Here is an 18,537-nt window from a genome sequence, read left to right on the forward strand (position 1 = left end):
TTTTTTTACATGATATTTGATCGTCTTCTGTGTTATTTATTAAAAAAAACTGCTGCAGGTAAACATCAACTGTATCAAACACACCCATACAGGTAACAAAATATGAGATAGTATTTAAACTTTTAGAGATGACCCCTGTACATCATATTGTGTTAATCTTCATCCAACACGAGCGCCAGCAGTAGTATCGACTTTTCTAACACGTCTATTAGAAAGTAAACTTGAACTAACCACATAATTGTTATGAATTTGCCACATTTTTCTGTAAATTTTACCACTTTTTGGATAATCGTATTTGATGTTACCTTAAATCGGTCATTTGATCAAGACAATTTTCTGATATGTATTTACAATTGTATTAGAAAGTAAACTTGAACCAACCACGTAATTGTTATGAATTTGCCACATTTTTCAGTAAATTTTACCACTTTTTGGATAATTGTATTTGATGTTACCTTAAATAGGTCATTTGATCAAGACAATTTTCTGATATGTATTGACAATTGTATTAGAAGGCAAATTGAAACCAACCACATAATTATTAAGAAATTGCCACATTTTTCAGTAAATTTTACCAATCTTTGGATAATTCATTTAGATGTTACCTTAAATCGACCATATTTTATAGATATTGGAATAGAATGTACACTTTACCTTCCTTCGGTGTATTGTTAACTTTTGCACATTTTACAGTTAATTTGATATTTTTTTTTATAATTGTATTTGATGTTACCTTAAATCGGTCATTTGATCAAGACAATTTTCTGATATGTATTGGCAATTGTATTAGAAAGTAAACTTGAACCAACCACATAATTGTTATGAAATTGCCACCTTTTTCAGTAAATTTTACCACTTTTTGGATAATCGTATTTGATGTTACTTAAATCGGTCATTTGATCAAGACAATTTTCTGATATGTATTTACAATTGTATTATAAAGTAAACTTGAACCATACCACATAATTGTTATGAATTTGCCACCTTTTTCAGTAAATTTTACCACTTTTTGGATAATTGTATTTGATGTTACCTTAAACTGGTCATTTGATGAAGACAATTTTCTGATATGTGTTGACAATTGTATTAGAAATTAAACCTGAACCAACGACATAATTGTTATGAATTTGCTACATTTTTCAGTAAATTTTACCACTTTTTGGATAATTGTATTTGATGTTACCTTAAATAGGTCATTTGATCAAGACAATTTTCTGATATGTGTTGACAATTGTATTAGAAAGTAAACCTGAACCAACCACATAATTGTTATGAAATTGCCACATTTTTCAGTAAATTTTACCACTTTTTGGATAATTGTATTTGATGTTACCTGAAATCGGTCATTTGATCAAGACAATTTTCTGATATGTATTGGCAATTGTATTAGAAAGTAAACTTGAACTAACCACATAATTGTTATGAATTTGCCACATTTTTCTGTAAATTTTACCACTTTTTGGATAATCGTATTTGATGTTACCTTAAATCGTGCATTTGATCAAGACAATTTTCTAATATGTATTGACAATTGTATTAGAAAGCAAATTGAAACCAACCACATAATTATTAAGAAATTGCCAGATTTTTCAGTAAATTTTACCAATTTTTGGATAATTCATTTAGATGTTACCTTAAATCGACCATATTTTATAGATATTTGCATAGAATGTACACCTTACCTTCCTTCGATGTATTGGTAACTTTTGCACATTTTACAGTTAATTTGATAATCTTTTTGATAATTGTATTGGATGTTATCTGAAATCGGTCATTTGATCAATATAGTTTTCTGATATGTATTGAAAATTGTATACGAAGTAAGTACTGACAAATATATACGACGTAAACTTGAACCAACCACACAATTATTAAGAAATTGCCACTTTTTTCAGTAAATTTTACCACGTTTTTTTTAAATTCATGTAGATTTTTCCTTAAATCGACCATAATTTATAGATATTTGCATAGAATGTATACCCAACCTACCTTAGGTGTATTGGTTTTTTTTGCACATTTGACAGTAAATTTGACATTTTTTTTTATAATTGTATTTGATGTTACCTGAAATTGGTCATTTGATCAAGACAATTTTCTGATATGTATTTACAATTGTATTAGAAAGTAAACTTGAACCAACCACGTAATTGTTATGAATTTGCCACATTTTTCAGTAAATTTTACCATTTTTTGGATAATTGTATTTGATGTTACCTTAAATAGGTCATTTGATCAAGACAATTTTCTGATATGTATTGACAATTGTATTAGAAGGCAAATTGAAACCAACCACATAATAATTAAGAAATTGCCACATTTTTCAGTAAATTTTACCAATCTTTGGATAATTCATTTAGATGTTACCTTAAATCGACCATATTTTATAGATATTGGAATAGAATGTACACCTTACCTTCCTTCGGTGTATTGGTAACTTTTGCACATTTTACAGTTAATTTGATATTTTTTTTGATAATTGTATTGGATGTTATCTGGAATCGGTCATTTGATCAATACAATTTTCTGATATGTATTGACAATTGTATACGAAGTAAACTTGAACCAACCACACAATTGTTATGAATTTGCCACATTTTTCAGTAAATTTTACCACTTTTTGGATAATCGTATTTGATGTTACCTTAAATCGGTCATTTGATCAAGACAATTTTCTAAAATATGTAATTACAATTGTATTAGAAAGTGAACTTGAACCAACCACATAATTGTTATGAATTTGCAACATTTTTCAGTAAATTTTACCACTTTTTGGATAATTGTATTTGATGTTACCTTAAACCGGTCATTTGATCAAGACAATTTTCTGATATGTGTTGACAATTGTAATAGAAAGTAAACCTGAACCAACCACATAATTGTTATGAATTTGCCACATTTTTCAGTAAATTTTACCACTTGTTGGATGATTGTATTTGATGTTACCTTAAACCGGTCATTTGATGAAGACAATTTTCTGATATGTATTGACAATTGTATTAGAAAGCAAATTTAAACCAACCACATAATTGTTATGAAATTGCCAGATTTTTCAGTAAATTTTACCAATTTTTGGATAATTCATTTAGATGTTACCTTAAATCGACCATATTTTATAGATATTTGCATAGAATGTACACCTTACCTTCCTTCGGTGTATTGGTTACTTATGCACATTTTACAGTTAATTTGATAATCTTTTTGTTAATTGTATTGGATGTTATCTGAAATCGGTCATTTGATCAATATAATTTTCTCATATGTATTGACAATTGTATACGAAGTAAGTACTGACAAATGTATACGACGTAAACTTGAACCAACCACACAATTATTAAGAAATTGCCACTTTTTTCAGTAAATTTTACCACGTTTTTTTTAAATTCATGTAGATTTTTCCTTAAATCGACCATAATTTATAGATATTTGCATAGAATGTATACCCAACCTACCTTAGGTGTATTGTTTTTTTTTGCACATTTGACAGTAAATATGACATTTTTTATTATAATTGTATTTGATGTTACCTGAAATCGGTCATTTGATCAAGACAATTTTCTGATATGTATTGGCAATTGTATTAGAAAGTAAACTTGAACTAACCACATAATTGTTATGAATTTGCCACATTTTTCTGTAAATTTTACCACTTTTTGGATAATCGTATTTGATGTTACCTTAAATCGTGCTTTTGATCAAGACAATTTTCTGATATGTATTTACAATTGTATTAGAAAGTAAACTTGAACCAACCACATAATTGTTATGAATTTGCCACATTTTTCAGTAAATTTTACCACCTTTTGGATAATTGTATTTGATGTTACCTTAAACCGGTCATTTGATCAAGACAATTTTCTGATATGTGTTGACAATTGTATTAGAAAATAAACCTGAACCAACCACATAATTGTTATGAATTTGCCACATTTTTAAGTAAATTTTACCACTTTTTGGATAATTGTATTTGATGTTACCTGAAATTGGTCATTTGATCAAGACAATTTTCTGATATGTATTGGCAATTGTATTAGAAAGTAAACTTGAACTAACCACATAATTGTTATGAATTTGCCACATTTTTCTGTAAATTTTACCACTTTTTGGATAATCGTATTTGATGTTACCTTAAATCGTGCATTTCATCAAGACAATTTTCTGATATGTATTTACAATTGTATTAGAAAGTAAACTTGAACCAACCACATAATTGTTATGAATTTGCCACATTTTTCAGTAAATTTTACCACTTTTTGGATAATTGTATTTGATGTTGCCTTAAACCGGTCATTTGATCAAGACAATTTTCTGATATGTGTTGACAATTGTATTAGAAAATAAACCTGAACCAACCACATAATTGTTATGAATTTGCCACATTTTTCAGTAAATTTTACCACTTTTTGGATAATTGTATTTGATGTTACCTGAAATCGGTCATTTGATCAAGACAATTTTCTGATATGTATTGGCAATTGTATTAGAAAGTAAACTTGAACTAACCACATAATTGTTATGAATTTGCCACATTTTTCTGTAAATTTTACCACTTTTTGGATAATCGTATTTGATGTTACCTTAAATCGTGGATTTGATCAATACAATTTTCTGATATGTATTTACAATTGTATTAGAAAGTAAACTTGAACCAACCACATAATTGTTATGAATTTGCAACATTTTTCAGTAAATTTTACCACTTTTTGGATAATTGTATGTGATGTTACCTTAAACCGGTCATTTGATCAAGACAATTTTCTAAAATATGTAATTACAATTGTATTAGAAAGTAAACTTGAACCAACCACATAATTGTTATGAATTTGCCACATTTTTCAGTAAATTTTACCACTTTTTGGATAATCGTATTTGATGTTACCTTAAACCGGGCATTTGATCGAGACAATTTTCTGATATGTATTTACAATTGTATTAGAAAGTAAACTTGAACCAACCACATAATTGTTATGAATTTGCCACATTTTTCAGTAAATTTTACCAATTTTTGGATAATTCATTTAGATGTTACCTTAAATCGACCATATTTTATTGATATTTGCATAGAATGTACACCTTACCTTCCTTCGGTGTATTGGTTACTTTTGCACATTTTACAGTTAATTTGATAATCTTTTTGATAATTGTATTGGATGTTATCTGAAATCGGTCATTTGATCAATATAATTTTCTCATATGTATTGACAATTGTATACGAAGTAAGTACTGACAAATGTATACGACGTAAACTTGAACCAACCACACAATAATTAAGAAATTGCCACTTTTTTCAGTAATTTTACCACGTTTTTTTTAAATTCATGTAGATTTTTCCTTAAATCGACCATAATTTATAGATATTTGCATAAAATGTATACCCAACCTACCTTAGGTGTATTGTTTTTTTTGCACATTTGACAGTAAATATGACATTTTTTATTATAATTGTATTTGATGTTACCTGAAATCGGTCATTTGATCAAGACAATTTTCTGATATGTATTGGCAATTGTATTAGAAAGTAAACTTGAACTAACCACATAATTGTTATGAATTTGCCACATTTTTCTGTAAATTTTACCACTTTTTGGATAATCGTATTTGATGTTACCTTAAATCGTGCATTTGATCAAGACAATTTTCTGATATGTATTTACAATTGTATTAGAAAGTAAACTTGAACCAACCACATAATTGTTATGAATTTGCCACATTTTTCAGTAAATTTTACCACTTTTTGGATAATTGTATTTGATGTTACCTTAAACCGGTCATTTGATCAAGACAATTTTCTGATATGTGTTGACAATTGTATTAGAAAGTAAACCTGAACCAACCACATAATTGTTATGAAATTGCCACATTTTTCAGTAAATTTTACCACTTTTTGGATAATTGTATTTGATGTTACCTGAAATCGGTCATTTGATCAATACAATTTTCTGATATGTATTGGCAATTGTATTAGAAAGTAAACTTGAACTAACCACATAATTGTTATGAATTTGCCACATTTTTCTGTAAATTTTACCACTTTTTGGATAATCGTATTTGATGTTACCTTAAATCGTGCATTTGATCAAGACAATTTTCTAATATGTATTTACAATTGTATTAGAAAGTAAACTTGAACCAACCACATAATTGTTATGAATTTGCCACATTTTTCAGTAAATTTTACCACTTTTTGGATAATTGTATTTGATGTTACCTTAAATCGGTCATTTGATCAAGACAATTTTCTAAAATATGTAATTACAATTGTATTAGAAAGTAAACTTGAACCAACCACATAATTGTTATGAATTTGCCACATTTTTCAGTAAATTTTACCACTTTTTGGATAATCGTATTTGATGTTACTTAAATCGGGCATTTGATCAAGACAATTTTCTGATATGTATTTACAATTGTATTAGAAAGTAAACTTGAACTAACCACATAATTGTTATGAATTTGCCACATTTTTCTGTAAATTTTACCACTTTTTGGATAATCGTATTTGATGTTACCTTAAATCGTGCATTTGATCAAGACAATTTTCTGATATGTATTTACAATTGTATTAGAAAGTAAACTTGAACCAACCACATAATTGTTATGAATTTGCCACATTTTTCAGTAAATTTTACCACTTTTTGGATAATTGTATTAGATGTTACCTTAAACCGGTCATTTGATCAAGACAATTTTCTGATATGTGTTGACACTTGTATTAGAAAGTAAACCTGAACCAACCACATAATTGTTATGAAATTGCCACATTTTTCAGTAAATTTTACCACTTTTTGGATAATTGTATTTGATGTTACCTGAAATCGGTCATTTGATCAAGACAATTTTCTGATATGTATTGGCAATTGTATTAGAAAGTAAACTTGAACTAACCACATAATTGTTATGAATTTGCCACATTTTTCTGTAAATTTTACCACTTTTTGGATAATCGTATTTGATGTTACCTTAAATCGTGCATTTGATCAAGACAATTTTCTAATATGTATTTACAATTGTATTAGAAAGTAAACTTGAACCAACCACATAATTGTTATGAATTTGCCACATTTTTCAGTAAATTTTACCACTTTTTGGATAATTGTATTTGATGTTACCTTAAATCGGTCATTTGATCAAGACAATTTTCTAAAATATGTAATTACAATTGTATTAGAAAGTAAACTTGAACCAACCACATAATTGTTATGAATTTGCCACATTTTTCAGTAAATTTTACCACTTTTTGGATAATCGTATTTGATGTTACTTAAATCGGGCATTTGATCAAGACAATTTTCTGATATGTATTGGCAATTGTATTAGAAAGTAAACTTGAACTAACCACATAATTGTTATGAATTTGCCACATTTTTCTGTAAATTTTACCACTTTTTGGATAATCGTATTTGATGTTACCTTAAATCGTGCATTTGATCAAGACAATTTTCTTATATGTATTGACAATTGTATTAGAAAGCAAATTGAAACCAACCACATAATTATTAAGAAATTGCCAGATTTTTCAGTAAATTTTACCAATTTTTGGATAATTCATTTAGATGTTACCTTAAATCGACCATATTTTATAGATATTGGAATAGAATGTACACCTTACCTTCCTTCGATGTATTGGTAACTTTTGCACATTTTACAGTTAATTTGATAATCTTTTTGATAATTGTATTGGATGTTATCTGAAATCGGTCATTTGATCAATATAGTTTTCTGATATGTATTGAAAATTGTATACGAAGTAAGTACTGACAAATATATACGACGTAAACTTGAACCAACCACACAATTATTAAGAAATTGCCACTTTTTTCAGTAAATTTTACCACGTTTTTTTTAAATTCATGTAGATTTTTCCTTAAATCGACCATAATTTATAGATATTTGCATAGAATGTATACCCAACCTACCTTAGGTGTATTGGTTTTTTTTGCACATTTGACAGTAAATTTGACATTTTTTTTTATAATTGTATTTGATGTTACCTGAAATTGGTCATTTGATCAAGACAATTTTCTGATATGTATTTACAATTGTATTAGAAAGTAAACTTGAACCAACCACGTAATTGTTATGAATTTGCCACATTTTTCAGTAAATTTTACCATTTTTTGGATAATTGTATTTGATGTTACCTTAAATAGGTCATTTGATCAAGACAATTTTCTGATATGTATTGACAATTGTATTAGAAGGCAAATTGAAACCAACCACATAATAATTAAGAAATTGCCACATTTTTCAGTAAATTTTACCAATCTTTGGATAATTCATTTAGATGTTACCTTAAATCGACCATATTTTATAGATATTGGAATAGAATGTACACCTTACCTTCCTTCGGTGTATTGGTAACTTTTGCACATTTTACAGTTAATTTGATATTTTTTTTGATAATTGTATTGGATGTTATCTGAAATCGGTCATTTGATCAATACAATTTTCTGATATGTATTGACAATTGTATACGAAGTAAACTTGAACCAACCACACAATTGTTATGAATTTGCCACATTTTTCAGTAAATTTTACCACTTTTTGGATAATCGTATTTGATGTTACCTTAAATCGGTCATTTGATCAAGACAATTTTCTAAAATATGTAATTACAATTGTATTAGAAAGTGAACTTGAACCAACCACATAATTGTTATGAATTTGCAACATTTTTCAGTAAATTTTACCACTTTTTGGATAATTGTATTTGATGTTACCTTAAACCGGTCATTTGATCAAGACAATTTTCTGATATGTGTTGACAATTGTATTAGAAAGTAAACCTGAACCAACCACATAATTGTTATGAATTTGCCACATTTTTCAGTAAATTTTACCACTTGTTGGATGATTGTATTTGATGTTACCTTAAACCGGTCATTTGATGAAGACAATTTTCTGATATGTATTGACAATTGTATTAGAAAGCAAATTTAAACCAACCACATAATTGTTATGAAATTGCCAGATTTTTCAGTAAATTTTACCAATTTTTGGATAATTCATTTAGATGTTACCTTAAATCGACCATATTTTATAGATATTTGCATAGAATGTACACCTTACCTTCCTTCGGTGTATTGGTTACTTATGCACATTTTACAGATAATTTGATAATCTTTTTGTTAATTGTATTGGATGTTATCTGAAATCGGTCATTTGATCAATATAATTTTCTCATATGTATTGACAATTGTATACGAAGTAAGTACTGACAAATGTATACGACGTAAACTTGAACCAACCACACAATTATTAAGAAATTGCCACTTTTTTCAGTAAATTTTACCACGTTTTTTTTAAATTCATGTAGATTTTTCCTTAAATCGACCATAATTTATAGATATTTGCATAGAATGTATACCCAACCTACCTTAGGTGTATTGTTTTTTTTTTGCACATTTGACAGTAAATATGACATTTTTTATTATAATTGTATTTGATGTTACCTGAAATCGGTCATTTGATCAAGACAATTTTCTGATATGTATTGGCAATTCTATTAGAAAGTAAACTTGAACTAACCACATAATTGTTATGAATTTGCCACATTTTTCTGTAAATTTTACCACTTTTTGGATAATCGTATTTGATGTTACCTTAAATCGTGCATTTGATCAAGACAATTTTCTGATATGTATTTACAATTGTATTAGAAAGTAAACTTGAACCAACCACATAATTGTTATGAATTTGCCACATTTTTCAGTAAATTTTACCACTTTTTGGATAATTGTATTTGATGTTACCTTAAACCGGTCATTTGATCAAGACAATTTTCTGATATGTGTTGACAATTGTATTAGAAAGTAAACCTGAACCAACCACATAATTGTTATGAAATTGCCACATTTTTCAGTAAATTTTACCACTTTTTGGATAATTGTATTTGATGTTACCTGAAATCGGTCATTTGATCAAGACAATTTTCTGATATGTATTGGCAATTGTATTAGAAAGTAAACTTGAACTAACCACATAATTGTTATGAATTTGCCACATTTTTCTGTAAATTTTACCACTTTTTGGATAATCGTATTTGATGTTACCTTAGATCGTGCATTTGATCAAGACAATTTTCTAATATGTATTTACAATTGTATTAGAAAGTAAACTTGAACCAACCACATAATTGTTATGAATTTGCCACATTTTTCAGTAAATTTTACCACTTTTTGGATAATTGTATTTGATGTTACCTTAAATCGGTCATTTGATCAAGACAATTTTCTAAAATATGTAATTACAATTGTATTAGAAAGTAAACTTGAACCAACCACATAATTGTTATGAATTTGCCACATTTTTCAGTAAATTTTACCACTTTTTGGATAATCGTATTTGATGTTACTTAAATCGGGCATTTGATCAAGACAATTTTCTGATATGTATTTACAATTGTATTAGAAAGTAAACTTGAACTAACCACATAATTGTTATGAATTTGCCACATTTTTCTGTAAATTTTACCACTTTTTGGATAATCGTATTTGATGTTACCTTAAATCGTGCATTTGATCAAGACAATTTTCTGATATGTATTTACAATTGTATTAGAAAGTAAACTTGAACCAACCACATAATTGTTATGAATTTGCCACATTTTTCAGTAAATTTTACCACTTTTTGGATAATCGTATTTGATGTTACTTAAATCGGGCATTTGATCAAGACAATTTTCTGATATGTATTTACAATTGTATTAGAAAGTAAACTTGAACCAACCACATAATTGTTATGAATTTGCCACATTTTTCTGTAAATTTTACCACTTTTTGGATAATCGTATTTGATGTTACCTTAAATCGTGCATTTGATCAAGACAATTTTCTGATATGTATTTACAATTGTATTAGAAAGTAAACTTGAACCAACCACATAATTGTTATGAATTTGCCACATTTTTCAGTAAATTTTACCACTTTTTGGATAATTGTATTTGATGTTACCTTAAACCGGTCATTTGATCAAGACAATTTTCTGATATGTGTTGACACTTGTATTAGAAAGTAAACCTGAACCAACCACATAATTGTTATGAAATTGCCACATTTTTCAGTAAATTTTACCACTTTTTGGATAATTGTATTTGATGTTACCTGAAATCGGTCATTTGATCAAGACAATTTTCTGATATGTATTGGCAATTGTATTAGAAAGTAAACTTGAACTAACCACATAATTGTTATGAATTTGCCACATTTTTCTGTAAATTTTACCACTTTTTGGATAATCGTATTTGATGTTACCTTAAATCGTGCATTTGATCAAGACAATTTTCTAATATGTATTTACAATTGTATTAGAAAGTAAACTTGAACCAACCACATAATTGTTATGAATTTGCCACATTTTTCAGTAAATTTTACCACTTTTTGGATAATTGTATTTGATGTTACCTTAAATCGGTCATTTGATCAAGACAATTTTCTAAAATATGTAATTACAATTGTATTAGAAAGTAAACTTGAACCAACCACATAATTGTTATGAATTTGCCACATTTTTCAGTAAATTTTACCACTTTTTGGATAATCGTATTTGATGTTACTTAAATCGGGCATTTGATCAAGACAATTTTCTGATATGTATTTACAATTGTATTAGAAAGTAAACTTGAACCAACCACATAATTGTTATGAATTTGCAACATTTTTCAGTAAATTTTACCACTTTTTGGATAATTGTATTTGATGTTACCTTAAACCGGTCATTTGATCAAGACAATTTTCTGATATGTGTTGACAATTGTATTAGAAAGTAAACCTGGACCAACCACATAATTGTTATGAATTTGCCACATTTTTCAGTAAATTTTACCACTTGTTGGATGATTGTATTTGATGTTACCTTAAACCGGTCATTTGATCAAGACAATTTTCTGATATGTAATTACAATTGTATTAGAAAGTAAACTTGAACCAACCACATATTTGTTATGAATTTGCCACATTTTTCAGTAAATTTTACCACTTTTTGGATAATCGTATTTGATGTTACCTTAAATCGGGCATTTGATCAAGACAATTTTCGGATATGTATTGACGATTGTATTAGAAAGTAAACTTGAACCAACCACATAATTGTTATGAATTTGCCAAATTTTTCAGTAAATTTTACCACTTTTTGGATAATTGTATTTGATTTTACCTTAAATCGGTCATTTGATCAAGACAATTTTCGGATATGTATTGACAATTGTATTAGAAGGTAAACTTGAACCAACTACATAATTATTAAGAAATTGCCACATTTTTAGTAAATTTTACCAATTTGGATAATTCATTTAGATGTTACCTTAAATCGACCATATTTTATAGATATTTGCATAGAATGTACACCTTACCTTCCTTCGGTGTATTGGTAACTTTTGCACATTTTACAGTTAATTTGATAATTTTTTTGATAATTGTATTGGATGTTATCTGAAATCGGTCATTTGATCAATATAATTTTCTGATATGTATTGACAATTGTATACGAAGTAAACTTGAACCAACCACACAATTATTAAGAAATAACCACTTTTTTCAGTAAATTTTACCACGTTTTTTTGAAATTCATGTAGATTTTTCCTTAAATCGACCATAATTTATAGATATTTGCATAGAATGTATACCCAACCTACCTTAGGTGTATTGTTTTTTTTGCACATTTGACAGTAAATATGACATTTTTTATTATAATTGTATTTGATGTTACCTGAAATCGGTCATTTGATCAAGACAATTTTCTAATATGTATTGGCAATTGCATTAGAGAGTAAACTGTTAATATAAAAAAATTGACAAATTTACAGTAATATATGAAAAAAATATGAATAAGGTAATATCAGAACGAATATCCAAAAAGTGGTTTAATTGAATGAAAAATGTTGATATTTTTTTATAAAGCTGTGGTAGGTTCATGTTTTCTTCCTGATCAAATGACCGATTTAAGGTAACGTCAAAAACATTATAAAAAAATTGACAAATTTACAGTAAAACATGAAAAAAATATCATTAAGGTAACATCCGAAGGAATATCCAAAAAGTGGTTAAATTGAATAAAAAATTTTGAAATGTTTTGATAAAACTGTGGTTGGTTCAAATTTTCTTCTTGAACAAATGACAGATTTAAGGTAACAAAAAAAAAATTATCAAAAAATTGACAAATTTACAGTAAAATATGAAAAAAATATCAATAAGGTAACATCCGAATGAATATCCAAAAAGTGGTTAAATTGAATAAAAAATGTTGATATTTTTTTATAAAGCTGTGGTTGGTTCAAATTTTCTTCTTGAACAAATGACCGATTTAAGGTAATATAAAAAAAATTATCAAAAAATTGACAAATTTACAGTTAAATATGAAAAAAATATCAATAAGGTAACATCCGAATAAATATCCAAAAAGTGGTTAAATTGAATAAAAAATCGTGAAATATTTGCATAAAGCTTTGGTTCGTTCAAGTTTTCTTCTTGATCAAATGACCGATTTAAGTTAATATAAAAAAATTGACAAATTTACAGTAAAATATGAAAAAAATATGAATAAGGTAATATCAGAACGAATATCCAAAAAGTGGTTAAATTGAATTAAAAATCTTGATATTTTTTGATAAAGCTGTGGTTGGTTCACGTTTTCTTCTAGATCAAATGACCGATTTAAGGTAACATCAAAAAAATTATCAAAAAATTGACAAATTTACAGTAAAATATGACAAAAATATCAATAAGGTAACATCCGAATGAATATCCAAAAAGTGGTTAAATTGAATAAAAAAATCGTAAAATATTTTCATAATGCTTTGGTTGGTTCAAGTTTTCTTCTTGATCAAATAACCGATTTAAGTTAATATAAAAAAATTGACAAATTTACAGTAAAATAGTAAAAAAATATGATTAAGGTAATATCCGAACGAATATCTTAAAAGTGGTAAAATTGAGTGAAAAATATTGATATTATTTTATAAAGCTGTGGTAGGTTCACGTTTTCTTCTAGATCAAATGACAGATTTAAGGTAACATCAAATAAATTATCAAAAAAAATGATAAATTACAGTAAAATATGAAACAAATATCAATAAGGTAACATCTGAACGAATATCCAAAAAGTGGTTAAATTGAATGAAAAACGTTAATATTTTTTGATAAAGCTGTCGTTTGTTCATGTTTTCTTCCTGATCAAATGACCGATTTAAGGTAACATAAAGAAAATTATCAAAAAATTGACAAATTTACAGTAAAATATGAAAAAAATATCAATAAGATAACATCCGAACGAATATCCAAAAAGTTGTTAAATTGAATAAAATATTTTGAAATGTTTTGATAAAGCTGTGGTTAGTTCAAGTTTTCTGCTTGATCAAAAGACAGATTTCAGGTAACATCAAAAAAATTATCAAAAAATTGACAAATTTACAGTAAAATATGAAAAAATATCAATAAGGTAACATTCGAATTAATATCCAAAAAGTGGTTAAATTGAATAAAATATTTTGAAATGTTTTGATAAAGCTGTGGTTGGTTCAAATTTTCTTCTTGAACAAATGACAGATTTGAGGAACATCAAAAAAATTATCACAAAATTGACAAATTTACAGTAAAATATGAAAAAAATATCAATAAGGTAACATCCGAATGAATATCAAAAAAGTGGTTAAATTCAATAAAAAAATCGTGAAATATTTTCATAAAGCTGTGGTTGGTTCAAGTTATCTTCTTGATCAAATGACCGATTTAAGTTAATATAAAAAAATTGACAAATTTACAGTAAAATATGACAAAAAATATGAATAAGGTAATATCCGAACGAATATCCAAAAAGTGGTTAAATTGAATGAAAAATGTTGATATTTTTTGATAAAGCTGTGGTTGGTTCATGTTTTCTTCCTGATCAAATGACCGATTTAAGGTAACATCAAAAAATTTATCAAAAAATAAACAAATTTACAGTAAAAAACGAAAAAAATATCAATAAGGTAACATCCGAATGAATATCCAAATAATGGTTAAATTGTATAAATCATCTTGAAATGTTTTGATAAAGCTGTGGTTGGTTCAAGTTTTCTTCTTGATCAAATGACAGATTTAAGTTAACATCAAAAAAATTATCAAAAAATTGACAAATTTACAGTAAAATATGAAAAAATATCAATAAGGTAACATTCGAATTAATATCCAAAAAGTGGTTAAATTGAATAAAATATTTTGAAATGTTTTGATAAAGCTGTGGTTGGTTCAAATTTTCTTCTTGAACAAATGACAGATTTAAGGTAACATCAAAAAAAATAACAAAAAATTGACAAATTTGCAGTAAAATAGTAAAAAAATATGAATAAGGTAATATCCGAACGAATATCTTAAAAGTGGTAAAATTGAATGAAAAATGTTGATATTATTTTATAAAGCTGTGGTAGGTTCACGTTTTCTTCTAGATCAAATGACCGATTTAAGGTAACATCAAATAAATTATCAAAAACATGATAAATTACAGTAAAATATGAAACAAATATCAATAAGGTAACATCTCAACGAATATCCAAAAAGTGGTTAAATTGAATGAAAAACGTTAATATTTTTTGATAAAGCTGTCGTTTGTTCATGTTTTCTTCCTGATCAAATGACCGATTTAAGGTAACATAAAGAAAATTATGAAAAAATTGACAAATTTACAGTAAAATATGAAAAAAATATCAATAAGATAACATCCGAACGAATATCCAAAAAGTGGTTAAATTGAATAAAATATTTTGAAATGTTTTGATAAAGCTGTGGTTGGTTCAAGTTTTCTGCTTGATCAAAAGACAGATTTCAGGTAACATAAAAAAAATTATAAAAAAAATTGACAAATTTACAGTAAAATATGAAAAAATATCAATAAGGTAACATTCGAATTAATATCCAAAAAGTGGTTAAATTGAATAAAATATTTTGAAATGTTTTGATAAAGCTGTGGTTGGTTCAAATTTTCTTCTTGAACAAATGACAGATTTGAGGTAACATCAAAAAAATTATCAAAAAATTGACAAATTTACAGTAAATATGAAAAAAAGATCAATAAAGTAACATCCGATCGAATATCCAAAAAGTGGTTAAATTGAATGAAAAATGTTGATATTTTTTTATAAAGCTGTGGTTGGTTCAAATTTCCTTCTTGATCAAATGACAGATTTAAGGTAACATCAAAAAAATTATCAAAAAATTGACAAATTTACAGTAAAATATGACAAAAATATCAATAAGGTAACATCCGAATGAATATCCAAAAAGTGGTAAAATTGAATAAAAAATCGTGAAATATTTTCATAAAGCTGTGCTTTGTTCAAGTTTTCTTCTTGATCAAATGACCGATTTAAGTTAATATAAAAAAAATGACTAATTTACAGTAAAATATGAAAAAAATATGAATAAGGTAATATCCGAACGAATATCCAAAAAGTGGTTAAATTGAATGAAAAATGTTGATATTTTTTGATAAAGCTGTGGTTGGTTCATGTTTTCTTCCTGATCAGATGACCGATTTAAGGTAACATCAAAAAATTTATCAAACAATTGACAAATTGACAGTAAAAAACAAAAAAAATATCAATAAGGTAACATCCGAATGAATATCCAAATAGTGGTTAAATTGTATAAAACATCTTGAAATGTTTTGATAAAGCTGTGGTTGGTTCAAGTTTTCTTCTTGATCAAATGACAGATTTAAGTTAACATGAAAAAAATTATCAAAAAATTTACAAATTTACAGTAAAATATGAAAAAATATCAATAAGGTAATATTCGAATTAATATCCAAAAAGTGGTTAAATTGAATAAAATATTTTGAAATGTTTTGATAAAGCTGTGGTTGGTTCAAATTTTCTTCTTGAACAAATGACAGATTTGAGGTAACATCAAAAAATTATCAAAAAATTGACAAATTTACAGTAAAATATGAAAAAAATATCAATAAAGTAACATCCGAACGAATATCCAAAAACTGGTTAAATTGAATGAAAAATGTTGATATTTTTTTAGAAAGCTGTGGTTGGTTCAAGTTTCCTTCTTGGTCAAATGACAGATTTAAGTTAACATCAAAAAAGTTATCAAAAAACAGACAAATTTACAGTAAAATATGAAAAAAATATCAATAAGGTAACATCCGAATGAATATACAAAAAGTGGTTCAATTGTATAAAAAATCTTGAAATGTTTTGATAAAGCTGTGGTTGGTTCAAGTTTTCTTCTTGACCAAATGACAAATTTAAGGTAACATCAAAAAATTGATAAATTACAGTAAAATATGAAAAAAATATCAATAAGTTTACATCTGAACGAATATCCAAAAATTAGTTAAATTGAATGAAAAATGTTGATATTTTTTTATAAAGCTGTGCTTGGTTCAAGTTTTCTTCTTGATCAAATGACCGATTTAAGTTAATATAAAAAAAATTGACAAATTTACAGTAAAATATGAAGAAAAATATGAATAAGGTAATATCCGAACGAATATCCAAAAAGTGGTTAAATTGAATGACAAATGTTGATATTATTTTATAAAGCTGTGGTTGGTTCACGTTTTCTTCTAGATCAAATGACCGATTTAAGGTAACATAAAAGAAATTATCAAAAAAAATGATAAATTACAGTAAAATATGAAAAAAATATCAATAAGGTAACATCTGAACGAATATCAAAAAAGTGGTTAAATTGAATGAAAAATGTTGATATTTTTTTATAAAGATGTGGTTGGTTCATGTTTTCTTCCTGATCAAATGACCGATTTAAGGTAACATCAAAAAAGTTATCAAAAAACTGACAAATTTACAGTAAAATATGAAAAAAATATCAATAAGGTAACATCCGAATAAATATCCAAAAAGTGGTTAAATTGAATAAAAAATCTTGATATTTTTTGATAAAGCTGTGGTTGGTTTAAGTTTTCTTCTTGACCAAATGACAAATTTAAGGTAACATCAAAAAAATTATCAAAAAATTGACAAATTTACAGTAAAATATGAAAAAAATATCAATAAGGTAACATCTGAACGAATATCCAAAAAGTGGTTAAATTGAATGAAAAATGTTGATATTTTTTTATAAAGCTGTGGTTGGTTCAAATTTCCTTCTTGATCAAATGACAGATTTAAGGTAACATCAAAAAAATTATCAAAAAATTAACAAATTTACAGTAAAATATGACAAAAATATCAATAAGGTAACATCCGAATGAATATCCAAAAAGTGGTAAAATTGAATAAAAAATCGTGAAATATTTTCATAAAGCTGTGCTTTGTTCAAGTTTTCTTCTTGATCAAATGACCGATTTAAGTTAATATAAAAAAAATGACTAATTTACAGTAAAATATGAAAAAAATATGAATAAGGTAATATCCGAACGAATATCCAAAAAGTGGTTAAATTGAATGAAAAATGTTGATATTTTTTTTATAAAGCTGTGGTTGGTTCAAATTTTCTTCTTGATCAAATGACCGATTTAAGGTAACATCAAAAAAATTATCAAAAAATTGACAAATTTACAGTAAAATATGAAAAAAATATCAATAAGGTAACA

This window comes from Mytilus edulis, chromosome 11 (assembly GCF_963676685.1).
Source record: "Mytilus edulis chromosome 11, xbMytEdul2.2, whole genome shotgun sequence".
In the NCBI taxonomy this organism is placed as follows: Eukaryota; Metazoa; Mollusca; class Bivalvia; order Mytilida; family Mytilidae; genus Mytilus; species Mytilus edulis.